The 17773-nt window shown below is 37.0% G+C and overlaps 1 long non-coding RNA gene across 1 annotated transcript; it reads right to left on the bottom strand.

Annotated features, from left to right (window-relative positions):
* Window positions 1-1096: 1096 nt before the first annotated feature.
* LOC113343219 lies at window positions 1097-4331 on the bottom strand. The gene is made up of 5 exons (XR_003357099.1): window positions 4130-4331; window positions 3846-3878; window positions 2932-3250; window positions 1614-1752; window positions 1097-1469 (listed from the first exon to the last, which is right to left on the bottom strand). It is a non-coding gene; the product is annotated as an uncharacterized LOC113343219 (long non-coding RNA).
* Between the last annotated feature and the right edge of the window lie 13442 nt (window positions 4332-17773).

Here is a 17773-nt window from a genome sequence, read left to right as displayed (position 1 = left end):
CCAATTCTGGTGAGCTCCATTTCAGCTTTTGCCACTGTGTCCAATGTCTCATTTGAGGAAGAGTGGTCAACACAAGATGGGACAGTCTTCCAACCTCGGAATTCGAAAGAATCAACTAAGGAGTAATGCTTTGAGGTATTTCCGAGACACTTGACAGAGTTGAAAGCTTTAGGAGGCATTTTGGTATGCATAAGAGATTTCGTCCGCAGACTCAGATTGCTACAAACACAGACTTGTAAGGTCTTAAACGTGTTTGCTTGCTCTGATACCAATTGAAAAAGCGGGGCTCTAAGAACACCACCCAATATTTCGCTTAGCAATCTATATGGACTAACTCCGAAATAACTTCTAGAGAATCAACTAGACAGTCAGACTCAATCTAGGTAAAAGTATCTCAAGGAGTTAATATCTCTCTCTTGTTTTGATTTACTCGAGCTAATAGAAATCAGCGAGTCCTAATCAAACACAAGGAATAACTTGGACGGTACCAAAGACCAATGTCCAAGTATCAATCAATGACAATCAAACAACCAAAGGTTGGATTATACCAATTGATGATCTACACGCACAACCTGTATTATTTCAATTATAAAGATAAACAATCACTACACCAAATTTAGCGCTTAGCAACAGTCTATTTCTGTTGCTGACCGGGGTTGCAACAGGTTTCTGCCGTTGCTAAACACCCTATCGCAGATTTTCGCGACAGCTCTATCTCTGTTGCTAAATTCGGTCAATAACGGCAGTCCCAACAGAAAAAAGCTGTTGCGAACCACAAAATTTAGAAACAGAGAAAAGCTGTTGCTAATTTTAGAGCTATTCCGGGGTTACATTATTAGGACTGGATATTGTTGTTCTGGTTCAGATTTAGCAACAAGTTTTCGTCGTTGCTAAATATTCGCATTAAAAAAAATTAAAGGTCAAGTCTTCGTTGACCTAGTCAAAATCAACTTCCCACCAATTTATCCTGAAATACCCAGTGCCCCGCAATTACCTGATTCTTCTTATTCTGATAAATCTATCAGATAACCTTCACATTCGACATGAAACTATAATTGAACTTTGAAACATAACAAGAACTGTCATTTGGGTACATCTATTAACTTAACATTACATCAAGGAAATCTTGCAAAATGGTTCCCTGTACTAAGAAACTGAATCTGAGAGAAGAAACACTAATTTCATTTTTGCGTCTAGAAACTAATAACCGATATAGGATATCAGACAAGACACAAGAGACACGAACCTTTAGACTTGAGTATGCCATGCAAGTACTTAGCGTCACTTGGAGGATGTGATTCTAATCTGCTCAAGACACGAACTTTTAGATCTGATGCATCGTTCTCATCACATGCACCACACAAAGTAACCCCATGCTCATCCTCTTCTTTGTCAGACTCTTGCTCTTCATCTTCTATTGGAGGAGGGTTTGGCTTGGAGTAAGACTTGGCTGGTGGGTTGGCTAATCACTGCTTTAGTTGTGAAAACAAACAAAATGTAAGTGTTTAAAAAAGCAAAGAATAACAAAATTGAAAATTGGCTTTTTACAAGAGGACCCCAAGGCACTAACTGCATGCATCCTAAGCTAACTAATTGAAACTGAAGACTTTTACCTTTTGTGAAATGGGCTTGGATTTGTTGTTGCTGTGATTTGAAACTGAAGATTTCTCCTTAACTTGTTGCTTCTTTACAGCTCCACTAACAACTTCAAATATTGTTGGGAGTTCATTCATCAAATGAAATAAACACTTCCTGCACCACAATTACAAACAACGAGTTCAGTAAGTTCATAATTATATTACCAACATTCAAAAGTGAACAACATGGCATAAAATGTATCAGATACACATAAAAATCAGGACATTTCACAAAAGCTTTCCACATCAGAACGAATTCATGGAGGCAAATATATATCGACTACACACTGGCTTTTAGAGTCTCAGAAACTTTAATTATTTCATGTTTCAGCCATAAGTTAATGCTAAATAATAATAAAAACAGTCTTTAGAATGACACGTTAAACTAAATGGCATTTCAGGATCTAAAAAATTACTATCACGAACCAAACAGATCATTTCAAAACTACTTGAATAACAACTACTTCCTGCACCAGAGAAGAGTACAGGACAAGATCAATCTAAGATTAAAAAAACCATTCTTCATTAGTTGCGGTTCTACTTGTCATCTGGTATAACTACGATATGCATGCAAGAAACTTGATTGATGCAGAGAATTTGGATTTCATGATAATAGGGGGAGACGAATAAAGCAGTGGGTCTTGTCTCCCTACGAACATCAGAATATAGAAATCCCTACTAGATGGATTATCAGGGCACAAAATCACTGAGAAGAAAATTGATTACTATCACGAACTTATCATGCTTTTGACACTTCTAACCAATATGACAAACATAGATCCCCTAGTCCATGTAAAGCACTCAAACTTTGATACTTGAAAAATAAAAGAATGTTAAAGCTTCTCAGTAATGGTGAACGCATAGTTTAACAGCTGTGATAAAAGAAACAAAAAGAACAAAGATGGAAGTTGGAAATTGTTTCAACCTCTAGAGTTGTATTTAAGTTATTCACTCTCATTACCGAGAAGCTTTAACTTATCATGATTTTTTATTAGAGTTTAACATTCTTAACATAGCAGGACAACATCACAAGGAGGAAGCAAGTGTGGATCCACCACACCCAGAACAAGTGCTTCGTTCCAATTGTTGGTAGTTTTACCCACACCAACTTGGCTCAGGTGCTCTTCCAGCTGTCAATAGAAAGTATTATATGGGGCTACCCGTGCAATAAAGACCAAAAACTTTTCTGAACATTTTCTAGAATGAGTAGGATGAAAATGAATCCATAATGTCTTATCAAAAACATTTTTGTATACTAGAAGGAGATAAGAAGGTTTAGAGCAATAGGCTTCACCTGGAACTTAAGATCATTCCCACAAATTAGTGGCCGCTGATTTACTCCTACATAGAACACGCAGTCATGACACTCGGCAATGGTTATTCGTTTAGTTGCAGTGGCTTCTTTCTTTGGTTTCAACTTTCTCAGCATTGCACACAAACTTTCTTGCCTGCACATTGTACACTCTACACAACTAAAATAGCAAACAACAATAAAGTCTCACTTTCAGCTTACCTATTATCATTATCTTTGTCATCTTAAACGTGTAATGCCCGCTTGCTACCAACTACAAACATCTTTGTCATCCTAAACGTGTAGTGCCGCTTGCTACCAACTACAAACAAAACAGAATGAGCCTTAAAACAAGACTTAATGATGTACCAACACTAAATGAATATTTTACAACAAACCAACATCGGATCAAACAAAAGTGGGGGATATTCATCAAAACAATGTTGCATAACAATGCACAAAATTAGAATTAGAAAATTTAACTAATCATAAGGTTGGTAGCAGTTTATCTCTTAATGGAGTAAACAAATAATTAAACCGTAACTCAAAAATGAGGGTTTTGCTGGTTACATTAGCCTATTCAATAACCTAGAATTGGGTCAAAACTCTTGCACCATTCACTACAGAAAGTATATGCTTATGCAGGACAAGCATCTATTACCATTCACCCCACAAATGAAAACTAATACCTCAACCATCGATCACCTAAAGGAAAAATCCAGAACAAAGAGAGCAAAAATCAATTATTGCCAAAACCTAAACTTCATTGAAACCCACTTTTAAAAGCTTATAAAATTCTTTAAACAAACTTTGGCAACAAAAAACAAAATACTTATAAATCAAACACAACTGATATATGGAAGACATGATAATAAGCAAGTAAGAAAATTGCACTCCAAATACGTAGTCAGACAAACCTTTGCATCAAGTGGGATTTTTGTTGACCTATCCTGCACCATTTTTTACAAAAGAAAAAATCGTTAGAGATTTACAGATCCAAACATATAAGAAACCCACTTATAAGTTCCGATCTTTATGATTCTCTTATTGTAAAATCAATAAAACCCTAGATTTAAATGAAAAGGGCGTTCACCTTGTACGAAACAACTTCAACATCAAACCCAAATCTAAAAACTACCAAACCCCAAATTCTTATTGTAAAATCAATAAAACCCTAGATTTAAATGAAAAGGGCGTTCACCTTGTAAGAAACAACTTCAACATCAAACCCAAATTTGAAAACAACCAAACCCCAAATTATTCGTGAAGATTTAAGAAGAACTGATACTGAGAATTACTGATAATTCCTAATGGAAGAATAGCATCTAACCAAAACATCTTCACTGATTTCTGCTACTCTTCACTAATGATTTCTATTTAATGGCAGTAAAGCTTTGATTGAAGTAGACTTTTAATGGCTGCAGAGCTTTCTCAGATCTAGATGTAAAAGTAAATAGAGAAGATAAAGAAAAGAGAAGAGTAAAGTAAATAAATTTTTGTGGTTAGAAGAGGAGGAGCACGTGTAATCGCAGGTCAAAAGGTCAAGGGGTGGACTTATCTCACTACACTTCCAAGCAGGTCAAACTATGGGAGGAATAAGAGTCAGAAGTGTTACCTGATACGCATGTGGATCGCATGCTTATACTCTAGGCTGTTGCTAATCGCAACAGAATTTGGGCTGTTGCGAATTTCGTAACAAAATAAAGTTGTTGCTAAAACTTGGCAACTGTTTTCCTTTGTTGCGATTAGCAACAGCTCTAACTCTGTTGCTAATCTGGGTTGCTAAATCCAGAATTTGGTGTAGTGAATATAATGCGGAAACTGAAATAACACAAACACCAGAAATTTTTTTAATGAGAAAACCGCAAATGCAGAAAAATCCCGGGACCTAGTCCAGATTGAATACACACTGTATTAAGCCGCTACAGACACTAGCCTACTCCAAGATAACTTCGGACTGGACTATAGTTGAACCCCAATCAGTCTCCCACTGACCCAAGGTACCGTTGTACTCTCTACGCCTCTGATCCCAACAGGATACTGCGTACTTGATTCCCTTAGCTGATCTCACCCACAACTAAGAGTTGCTACGACCCAAAATCGCAGGCTTTAACAATAAACAAATCTGTCTCACATAGACAAGTCTATCAAAGGATCAATCTGTCTCCCACGGAAAAACCCTAAAGTTTTTGTTCCGTCTTTGGATAATAATCAAGGTGAACAGGAACCAATTGATAATCCGGTTTTATATTCCCGAAGAACAGCCTAGATTAATCAATCACCTCACAACAATCTTAATCGTATGGTAGCGAAACAAGATGTTGCGGAATCACAAACAATGGGACGAAGGTGTTTGTGATTACTTTTTATATCTTGCCTATCGAGAAATCAAACAATCTCTATCCAATAAATATGATTGTACTATTACGATAGAAGATGCAAGATCAGATCATACAACTACGATAAAAGTAGTATCGGTCTGGCTTCACAATCCCAATGAAGTCATCAAGTCGTTAACCTGGATCTAGAAGAGGAAAACCAAAGGTTAAAGGAGAACCGACTCTAGCATGCAAACTAGTAGCACACGTAAGGTGTGGGGATTAGTTTTACAGAGTTGCTAGATGTCCCCTTATATTGTCTTTCAAATCAGGGTTTTGCCTTAGTTACAAAGCAATCAATATCCACCGTTAGATGAAAACCTGATTTAGATTCAAGCTAATATTTCTCAACCGTTAGATCAAAAACTTAGCTTGTCATACACAAATGACTGTACGCTTCTAGGTTTGTTAACCGCACCCAAACATGTACATCGTTGGTTCAACAATAGTTTAGCCAAAAAGGTTAACCATAAGAGCATTTCATACCAACCATGTTCTTCTTCACCATAACTAGTTCAAATGACTCAAATGAACTAGTTAAGAGAGTTATTCAATTGCAAGGAAATCTTATGTAACTACACAAGACACAATTGAAGCAAAGATGATTTGATTCACAAGAATCGGATCATGAACTTTAATAGCCACGGTTTGCAAAAGCATTCCTTAGTCTTTTAAGATTAAGTTCAGAGATCATCTTTAGATATATAACCTTCTCAAGTTCGCAGACTAGGTTCGCGGACTTAAGACACCGGACAGAGTTTACAAACTCCAGCAGAAATTCTCGGGTTTGAGAACTTCGCCGGTTCGCGGACTGGGTTCGCGCAAGTAGTTTTTCAACTCCAGCAGAAATTCTCGGGTTTGAGAACTTCTGCAGTTCGCGTACTTGGCACTTGCCATACTTCCGGTTCTTTTGATCAACAAAGTTCGAGAACTTCGGTTCAAGGAATACATTGGTTATGTAATCTAAACTCTCATTCCAATCATTTAAACATTCTTAGAGGACGTTATATAGTTGTTACACCATTTCTCGTCAAAGCAATTTTCAAAGTGATTGAAACATTCATGACTTTCGTCACTAGGTAAAGATAAACTTGGTCGAAGCGAAAATCTTACCAACACATATTTCGAGATATAGATAGGCGAGGTATACTCAGCTCGAAATACCAAATGTGTATAATCTAGTCTATATATAGCATACGACTTTTGTCTCAAAGAGTAGTAGATATAATAGATAGACTTTTGAGTGACAGATAAGTTCAAGTCACCACATATATTTTTGTCAAGAAGTTCGACCGGTTCCTTGAGTAGTCCTTCTACTTGTATGATGAATCTCCATGAAGTCCTTGAGCTCAACTACACTTACTATCCTAGTCTGAGACTTAGCTATAAGAGACTAGAAATCAAGAGTTATAGTTTTGATCACTAACATTGACAAACATGCTTGAGATAGCAACGCATATGAGTTTGACCGAGAAGTGCTCTAACATGTATGTTACCAGGAAGGTCAGTTCAATGAGTTCCTCAAATGCTCTAAAGCAGAATAAGAGTCTTAACAAGAATCGTCCAAGGAAAGATCAAGTCGTTTCCTCTGGAAATAACATTAACCTTGATGTGAATGAAATTTCAGAAGAAAGAAGAAAAATTAATGATATGAGAAATATCCTGATGGAGGTAATTGAAGGATATAAAGAAATTGTCGACAAGTTGTCATCCTCCGCAAGTCAAAATTCTTCTGGTAAGTACTCAAACTATGTGTCATATTTTGATGATAGTAAGTTTTATGATAATTTCTCACATCAAAAGGGATCCCTCTCTAAATTTAGAAGTAAAAAGAGACTTGATCAGAAACACAATTCTCTTAATGAGCTCAGTGCTCATACTTGTGCCAATTAATCATAAGTGTTGAGAACTTGCTCATAAAAATCCTGTTGAGCAAGATGTGTAAAAGTCAGGTATTCTGTGGCGATTTAGTGTTCTAGTTGAGCTATCTTCTTATCGTTTATAGCTAAACTAGTGTCTTCAGACAATATTTCCTAAAAAGTATTTGTGTTGTCTAGTATTGTCTAGTACCATATTTCTTCATCAGAAGACTAAAAGTCCCATTACAAAAGTGTGACCCTCCATCACTAATTATAGCTCGCGGTGTACCAAAACGTGTAAGTATATTATTTTTCAAGAACTCAATCACAACCCTATGGTCGTTGGTTTTACAAGCAACCGCCTCAATCCACTTAGAGACATAGTCTACAGTGACAAGGATGTATAGGTTACCAAAAGAATTAGGAAACGGACCCATAAAGTCAATACCCCACACATCAAAGACCTCAACAATTAGAATCGGGTTCAAGGGCATCATGTTCCTACGGGAAATGGTTCCTAATTTCTGGCAACGTTCACAAGTAACACAGTAACTATGGGAGTCTTTTAATAACGAAGGCAATAGAATCCACACTGCAATATCTTAGCAGCAATCTTCTTAGCACTAAAGTGACCCCCACAAGCATGATCATGACAAAAGAAAATAATACTGGACTGGTCACTCTCAGGTATACATCTCCTAATAATCTGGTCTGGACAATACTTAAACAAATAAGGATCATCCCAAAAGAAGTGCTTAACCTCGGCTAAAAACCTAGAACGATCTTGTTTACCCCAATGTTGGGGCATTCGACCAGTAACAAGATAATTCACTATATTTGCATACCAAGGTGCTTGGGTAACAAAGAAAAGTTTTTCATCAGGAAAAATATCCCTTATAGGAAGGGAATCATCAGGGGAATCAACAACTAGTCTAGACAAGTGGTCTGCTACTACATTTTCTGCACCCTTTTTGTCTCTAATGTCCGGAGAAAACTCTTGCAACAAAAGGATCCACCTAATCAATCTAGGTTTCGTATCCTTCTTAGACAAAAGATATTTCAAAGCAGCATGATCAGTATATATGACGATCTTAGAACCTAAGAGATAGGGTCTAAACTTGTCTAAGGCAAACACAATGGCTAACAGTTCCTTCTCGGTAGTGGTATAGTTCAATTGGGCATCATTCAAAGTTTTGCTAGCATAGTAAATCACATGAAGTAATTTGTTTTCTCGCTGACCTAGCACAACACCAATAACATAATCTGAAGCATCACACATGATCTCAAAGGGTAAGTTCCAGTTGGGTGCCTGAACTATGGAGGTGGTAGTGAGTAAAGTCTTGAGATTCTCAAAATCCTCTAAACAAGCATCATCAAAGACAAACTTAACATCTTTTGCAAGCAAATTGCAAAGAGGTCTAGAAATCAAGCTAAAATCCTTAATGAATCGACGATAAAAACCTGCATGCCCTAAGAATGACCTAATATCTCTTACGGTTTTTGGGACCTGTAAAGTCTTGATAAGGTCAACTTTGGCTTTATCTACCTCTATACCCTTAGAAGATACGATATGCCCTAAAACAATTCCTAATCGAACCATGAAATGACATTTCTCCCAATTAAGCACTATATTATTTTCCTTACACCTAGTCAACACTAATGACAAATGATGCAAGTACTCATCGAAAGACGAACCAAACACTGAAAAATCATCCATAAAGACCTCTAAAAACTTTTCTACCATATCGGAAAATATGCTCATCATGCAACGCTGAAAAGTCGCAGGGGCGTTACATAGCCTGAAAGGCATGCGTCTATACGCAAAGGTACCAAAGGGACAAGTAAAAGTAGTTTTTTCTTGGTCTTCTGGGGCAACGACGATCTGATTGTAGCCTGAGTAGCCATCTGGAAAACAGTAATGACTATGTCCAGCTAATCTCTCTAGCATTTGGTCGATAAAGGGAAGGGGAAAGTGGTCCTTCCGAGTGACCTTGTTCAATTTCCTATAGTCAATACAAACACGCAAACCCGTGGTCACTCGGGTCGGGATTAACTCATTGTTATCATTCTGGACTACAGTAATACCGGATTTCTTGGGAACAACCTGAATGGGGCTGACCCACTTACTGTCTGAAATGGGGTAGATAATGCCTGCATCTAATAGATTAAGAACCTCGGTTCGAACTACTTCTTTCATATTAGGGTTTAGTCTTCGTTGCATCTCCCTAGAAGGTTTGATATCTTCCTCTAAATATATATGATGCATACAAACAGTAGGACTTATACCCTTAATGTCTGCTATGGTCCACCCTAAAGCTTCCTTGTTGTTTTGAAGGACGGTCACTAGCCTACTTTCCTGATCACTATCCAAGTCGGAAGCAACAATCACAGGTAAAGTCTCAGACGGGCCTAAAAACACATACTTTAGGGTATCTGGCAATGGTTTTAGGTCCAACTTAGGAGGCTATTCTAACGAAGTAACTAGGGTAGACTTAGAAACTGGTAGTGGCTCGAACTTAGGTTTCCATCCGTTACTAGTGTCTAACAAAGGGGTTGAATCTAACAAAGCATTCACCTCATTAATCACATTATCATCATCGAAATCAATCCCAAAGTGAGCTAGGCATTTCTCTAACGGATCTTCTAACAAAGTGTTTGGTAATGACTCCTCGACTAATGTTCCTATCATGTTTACCTCTTCTGTGCTCGAGTCATCTAGTTCAGAGGGTAGCTTACTAATATGAAAGACGTTCAACTCAATAGTCATATTACCAAAAGACAAATTCATAATGCCAGTTCGACAATTAATGATCGCATTGGATATTGCTAAAAATGGGCGACCTAAAATCACTGGTATCTGGTTCTCTGGGTCAGGGACATGTTGGGTATCTAGGATAACAAAATCCACTGGATAAATAAACTTGTCGACCTCAATAAGAATATCCTCGATCACACCACGAGGAATTTTAACGGACCTATCAGCTAACTGAAGTGTCATCTGGGTAGGTTTCATATCATCAAGTCCTAGCTTGAGGTACACATGGTATGGAAGTAAATTCACACTCGCTTCTAAGTCAAGCAAAGCTTTCTCAACACGGTATTTACCTATTGTGCAAGAAATGGTAGGGGATCCTGGGTCTTTATACTTAGGAGTAGTGGTATTCTGAATAATGGAACTCACATAACTAGCTAGGAAGGCTTTCTTTTGGACACTAAGCTTACGCTTTCGTGTACACAAGTCCTTAAGAAACTTGGCATGAGCGGGAATCTGCTTAATCGCATCCAACAATGGTAGGTTGATAGTTACCTCCTTAAAAACCTCCAATATATCATTAAAGTTGGACTCCCTCTTAGTTGGAACTAGCAGCTGGGGGAACGGGGCTCTGGGAACAAAGCCGGGCTCAACAGGACCCTCATTGGTCTCTTTAGAGACTCTATCAGTCTCCTCATTTTCTGGCTCAGAAGGGTGAACTACAACATGTTCACTTTCAGGCATGGTGACCTTATTGTCAACTTTCTTCCCACTCCTAAGGGTTGTAACAGAATTCACATGATCAGATGGTCTTTCACCTATTTCATTAATTCCTCTAGGGTTGGGTTGAGTCTGACTAGGAAACTTACCTATTTCTCTTAAAGACTCATTTATCTGAATAACCTGGTTTTTCAACCCGGAAATAGCCTGAGAGTTAGCCTGACCTATTCTCTTATTTTCTTCTAAACCTTGAGCAACAGATTGCTGAAACTGCACAGTATTACGAGTTAACAAAGCAAGAGACTCTTCTAAACTCATAATATTCTTATCCGAAGGGTTCTGACCGGAGCTGAAGGATTCTTAGTATAGCCAAAACCTGGGGGAACCTGAGCATAACTAGACTGACCTTGATTCTGGCCCTTGGACCAAGAAAGGTTTGGATGGTTTCTCCAGCCAGGGTTATAGGTTTCTGAATTTGGGTCAAACTTCTGTCGGTTATCAAACCTAGTGTTGTTATACAGAGCATTGTCTTGCTCTTCAACAGCAAGGCCTTCCCAAAAAGGCTCATTTCTTCCACTACTACCACTATAATGACCTAATTCTAAGGCTTCTAACCTTTTGGCTATAGCTTCTATTTTGGCATCTGACTCATAAGTTCCTTCTACCCTATTAACCTTTCCTCTACTTAGAAAAATTGTTTTCTGGGGTTCCCTACTATTTTCCCATTGTTGGGTCTTATAGGCGATTTCATTCAAAAATGTCATCGCTTCATCAACAGTTTTATTCTCAAACCCACCTGTGCATAACGACTCAACCATGGTTTTTGTTGAATAATCTAAACCCTCCTAGAGGATCTGAACTAACCTAACCTTCCCCAAACCATGATGAGGACATTGAGATATAAATTCATTGAACCTTTCTAAGTACCTATATAAAGATTCTCCCTCTTGTTGGGCAAAAGTACAGATTTGTGTCCTAATAGACGATGTTTTATACCTTGGGAAAAGCTTATGTATAAAGGCAGAAGTAAGTTGGTCATAGGTTTCAATTGACTCGGAGGCCAAACTATACAGCCAAGATTTGGCTTTATGTTTTAAGGAAAAGGGGAATAACCTAAGTTTCAACGCATCATCACTTAGGTTTTTAATTTTCAGAGTGCTACAAACTTCCTCAAATTACCTAACATGAAAATAGGGGTTCTCATTATCTTTTCCTAAAAACATTGGGAGCATCTGTAAAGTCCCAGGTTTCAGTTCATAATTTGCCTCGGTTTCAGCTAACTTGATACAAGACGGACGAGAGGTCCTAATTGGGTTTAACAAAGCTTTCAAAGTTGCCATTTCTGGCACTACCAAAGGATTAGGAGTACTTTCTTCACTTATTTTCAAGTTTTCAAAGCTGAAATTTCCAAAGACAGGGCTCTCAAAAGAAGAGTCTTCGAGCTCCCCGCCTTCACAAGAAGAACTACTAGGTTTGTCACTAATCAGACGACCTAGAGTGTTTCTTTTCCAAGCCGGCTCTCTAATGACCTCAGGCATACACAAGAAAAACAAAAATACAAAGAAAAATCCTAAAAGGAAGGGAATATCTAAGCAAATACAAATAAGGCTGACTCCACCACAACAAACCTACTGATTTCTAGCAAACAAAAAGCATGATGGCTCCACTTAGATTGTTTCTAGACCAGCTTCTAATCCTTCGAAAGGGAATTCGTTACAATTTAAGCAAACTCCTCTGGAATCAATCCGAGTCAAAGTAAGTTGAATATAGGCGAGGGAAGCTCAGTGGAGCTTTGATACCCAAGGCCTCACCGGTATTACAAGGTGGCACAGTCACGCATTCAACTCACAGAAACCTTCATGAACTTCGAAGTATGCTTAAAAGGGTAACCAATATTTTTCGAACGACTTTCCTACTAAGCTCGTTACCCTATAGGTCTCGTTCTATTCCAAATTTTAAAGATTAGGTTCGCGATAAGTATCATTTTCCAAAGGCCGGCAAGAAGAGAACGATGATGAAATCCGAACCCTTATCTTGTATGGCTAGTCCTTGCCCTTTACTAGGAAATTAAATCAGCCGTATTCCGTTCCTCGACGTATATGCAAACAAAGGAATACAGTAACTCGCTAGCAGGGGATTCGCGAGTGTTTCGACAAGCTTACCTCCCGTTCCAGACAGGGGATGAACCGTTGAAGTCGACTCGGTCCACGACTCCTATGTCATGTGCGAACCCGAGGGGCCGAGGCGATATCGTAATCGTCGTCATTCTCTGCAAACAATTTAATATTTAAACTACCCTTCCGTAGGGTTTAAAAATAATGTCCCAAAGTTTAAAGTCCAAAGTCCCAAAAAATAAAGTGCAAGGGAAAAGGAAAGTCTAAAAAAATAAAAACAATTAAAAATGTCTCTCTCTTTTTTTTTCTTTTTTTTTTATAAAAAACAAAGTTCCTCTCTTTCGCTCCTTTCGCTTTGCCTTTTACTCCAAGTCTTTAAGTATTCACCAAAAGCTTTGGCAAAATTTTCTTTCGCTCCAAATTCCAAATTCTGTAAGGAAAAGACAAAAACCCAAAACCGTAAAGAAGAACAAAAAATAAAATAAAAACAAATAAAAACCTAAAAAAAAGAAAAAAAATCTAAAAACTCTAGCCTAAAGACAAGTCCGCGTCGGCGGCGCCAAAAATGATGGGTTTTTCAATTGAGTTGTAGGAAAAAGGTTCGTTGAGACTTGTGAAAGCAAAAGAATTTAGACTTAAAAATTAAAGAAAACTTAACTCAAAATTTGGTTTCAAGATATTGGGAATAACCAAGACACTAGAATCCACTATTACACATGAATGAATGATGTCAAATATTTCATAGCTCTAATTAGCCTTTTAATCCTTTATATCTTAATTCACAAATAATCAAACATATTCTCAAATATTAATTGTATCCCTTAAGCATAGATTATCTAAACAAAGCATAACCTATCTAATTGAATCACAACTAATGAAGAAAATTATGTAAACTTTTCAGAACTCTGCAAAAGCAGTGATTGAGTGAATTGTAATTAAATATTAGAGAAAATGAAATAGTTACCCATTATTCATGTGTGAATAGCTTCATCCATTGCCTTGGTTAGGCGAGAATTTAGCCTCTCATCATGTTGTTGGAAACACGCTAAAAAATCATTATTATTGCTTTAAGTGTTTACAAATGATGAATTGGAGAAAAACTATTAAAAATCGGTTGTTTGCAATGTTTTTAATTGTTTCAAAACACTGTTACATAAAACGATTAAAGCCAACTGTCGCTGTAGGATCAGAATCTCGCAACAATAATGTCTCAGCGAAATTATCAATGGTACAACACAATAGCGTCGCAGAACAATTTCAGGAATAATATAACAAACGACGTCATCTAGGATCATGAGAAATATGTGATAGTCCTGCGAAAATAAGAGAGCTTGCAAAATTAATATTTGTAAGGTTGCGAGAATGCCGCAAACCATATCCGAAAATAAAGGACAGATTAGCTGTCATCCACTATGTATTTTCTTATAAATAGTCATTCGAGTTGTAAAGAAAAGGAGGATCTTTTTTGAGTAAGAAACAAGTAAATAGGAGAGAGAAAGTTCATAGCAGAGATCATTCTTGACTTCTTTATCTTTCTTGTATGAACATTCAAAAATTAATCAATAAAATTAAGAGTAAAAACCTAAAAATGAGTTGATCAACAATGAAATAATATGAGGGGTGTAGTGTAGGATTTCTTGCAACTACATAATGGCGCTAGAAACAGGGAGATTGAAGATCGAAAGTTGAAGATTGTTGATTGAGAATATTCAAGTCAAGAAAGTGATTAAATAAATCAGTGAATCAGTTAGAAGAAAGATGAATAGAATTAATGAAAATGGCAAAAGATTGGAGTGTAATATGATAACAAAAACGATGATCAATGAATTTCATGAAAACATCAAAGGAAGAATACATAAACGAAATTTTGAAGGAAGGAAAGTTATGGCGGTAGAAAAAACATCACCCTTGAAAGATTGGGAAAAGCAAAAAATTGCATTCATGGCGGAAGAAATACCAAAAGAAAATTTGAACCACACATCTCCTTTGGTCATCACAGTGCCTATTACACGAAAAGAGAAGGAGACAACAATAAAATCCACAGGACAATGGATGTTGAACAGAACTTTAATCAATACAGGAAGTTCAGTTGATATAATATTTTATCACGCATTCGGGGAATGGGATTTAAAGATGAAGAAATGTCCAGTTCAACATATTTTGTTCACGTCTTCGGAAAATCCATAAAAAAACCTAAAGGAGAGATAGTGGTACGAATTTCACTTGGAGAAATCGAAACACATGTAACATTGTGCGTAGTGGATATGGAATCACCATATAATATGTTATTAAGAAGATCATGGATACATGCGATAAAATCTGTGGTATCAAAGTTGCATCCATGTATTAAATTCCCCACTCCAAATGGAATAGGTGAAATCAGAGGAGATGTTGACAATGCGAAATTATGTCATCAAATTGATGTAAAACATTATGAAGGACAAGCAAAAAAGAAACAATTTCGCAGAAAATTGGCAAAGGAAGCAAAGAAGGAAGAAGAATTTAGAGTATATATGATAAGGGCAAAAGAAGGCAAAGGAATACCCAGCTAAATTTCAGAAGAAGGGGAAGGACCCATAAAAGCAATAAAAGAACCAACACCAATGGGAGAACCTAAACCCAATTACACTGCCGCAGAACCAACAAAAGAAATAAACGTTGGGACTATAGAGGAGCCTCTAATGTTGAGAATTGGAACCAAAATGGATATATAATAAGAAGAAAGAACTATTAACTTGTTGCGAGAATATAAAGATATTTTCGCAGGAAACATGGATGAGATACCAGGAATAGATCCATCAATTGCATGCCACAAATTGGAGATTAACAAAAATGTGAGACCATTTAAATAGAGAATAAGAAAAATTGCAATAACTTACCATTCCCAAATAGAAGAAGAATTACAGAAAATGCTTGAGGCATGAATTATAAGAGAAGCTAAATACCCAGAATGGATAGCGAATATGGTCATTGTCCCAAAGAAAAACAAAGGAATCAGGATTTGCATAGATTTCACTGATTTAAACAAAGCTTGCCCCAAAGATAGTTTTCCGTTACCAGATATTCCTCAAATGGTGGAATCCGCAGTGGGAAATGATAGGGGTATCATCTTTAGATGGATACAAAGGGTATAACCAAATCCCTCTCGCTGAAGAAGATCAAGAACATACTGCTTTCTTTGCCCCTAGAGGTTTATATTGTTACACGAAAATGCCATTTGGTTTTCGAAATGCGGGAGCGACATACCAAAGAATGGTAGAGAAGGTGTTCGCAAAATGGATACACAAGACATTAGAAGTATACGTGGATGACATGTTAGTAAAGAGTAAAGAATCTAAAGACCATGTACAAGATTTGAGGGAGATTTTTGAAAAAATGCGGCAGTATAACATTAAATTGAATCCTAAGAAGTGTACTATTGGAGTTGCATCGGGAAAATTTTTAGGCTACATTTTATCAAAGGAAGGAATACAGGTTGATCCAGAAAAAGTGCAAGCAGTTCGTGACATGCCAACACCAGCAACAATAAAATATGTACATAAGTTGAATGGGATTCTAGCTTCGCTTGGGAGATTCATTTCGCGATCATCAGACAAATGCAAATATTTTTTCAATATACTCAAGAAGGGTGCAAAATTTAAATGGAGTGATGAATGTGAAAAGGTTTTTCAAGGAATCAAAGAACATCTTATGAATACAACTATTTTACAAAAAACAGAACCAGGAGAAGAATTATTGATCTACCTTGCGACAACGTCGCATGCATTAAGTGTTGTATTATTACGAGTAGACGCAGGAGTGAAGAAACCCATTTATTACATTAGAAAAACTTTTAATACTGCCGAGAAGAATTACTCAAAGATTGAAAAGTTAATCTTAGCATTAGTTTATGCATCATTTAAGCTCCGCATATACTTTCAAGCATACAAGATAAAGGTATTAACAAAAGTACCAATTGAATCAGTGATGAAGAATTCTAAAAGATCAGGAAGGGTGGAGAGATGGAATGCACAAGGAGGCCACTTTAATATTAAATATGAAATTTTGTCTTCACCAAAATCACAAGTTGTTGCGGATTTCTTGGCAGAATTTCTTTTAGAAGAAGATGAAGCAGTAGAAGAAATGATGGATGTAGAAGAAGAGCATGGAGATCCAAAAGATTTATTAACAGAACCAAATAGATGGGAAATATTGGTAGATGAATCATCGAATGAAGAAGAAAATGGAGTTGGGATTGTTTTAATTCCGCCAGAAGGAATAAAGATGGCTTTTTCATTCAGATTGGAATTTGCATCCACTAATAATGAAACAGAATATGAAGCTGTGATACATGCCTTAAAATTCGCAATAGAAATGAAACTAGAAAATGCCAGGATCACTAGTGATTCGCAGCTAGTTATTGCCAAATAAAAGGAGAGTATACTACAAATGAACCATCCTTGAAGAAATACAAGAAGCTGGTTGAAGAATTATCAACGAAAATCCTAAAAATAAAATGGAGGCACATTTCAAGAAAGGATAATAGACTCGCAAACGCTTTTGCTTTCATCTCAAGCATGATGACAGATCCAACTGCGAGATGCATAAAAATACAAACACTTCTATCACCATCAATAAATAAAGAAGAGGAAGATGTGGATGTGATGATAATAGATAATGAAAAAGAATAACAAGTAAACAATGTCGCAGACTGGAGAATGGAACTTCATGCATATTTGGCGAAAGGAGAAACACCAAGAAATAGGTTGGAAACACACAAGTTAAAAATCCGAGCAACGAATTATGAATTAAGAGATGGGTTGCTATACCGAAAATCCTTTAGTGGACCATCACTCAGATGTTTGACACGGGAGGAAGGAGAAAAGGTGCTGAAAATGTTACATAGTGGAGATGCTGGAAATCATAGTGGAGGAAGATCTTTGGCACATAGAGCAAAAATGCAAGGTTATTAATGGCCATACATGCATGAAGATGCAAAACAAATATCAAGACGTTGCGAAGATTTTCAGCGGCATGGAAAGA

Source organism: Papaver somniferum, unplaced genomic scaffold (genome assembly GCF_003573695.1).
Source record: "Papaver somniferum cultivar HN1 unplaced genomic scaffold, ASM357369v1 unplaced-scaffold_57, whole genome shotgun sequence".
NCBI classification, from domain to species: domain Eukaryota; kingdom Viridiplantae; phylum Streptophyta; class Magnoliopsida; order Ranunculales; family Papaveraceae; genus Papaver; species Papaver somniferum.
This window is presented reverse-complemented; position numbering and strand designations above follow the sequence as displayed.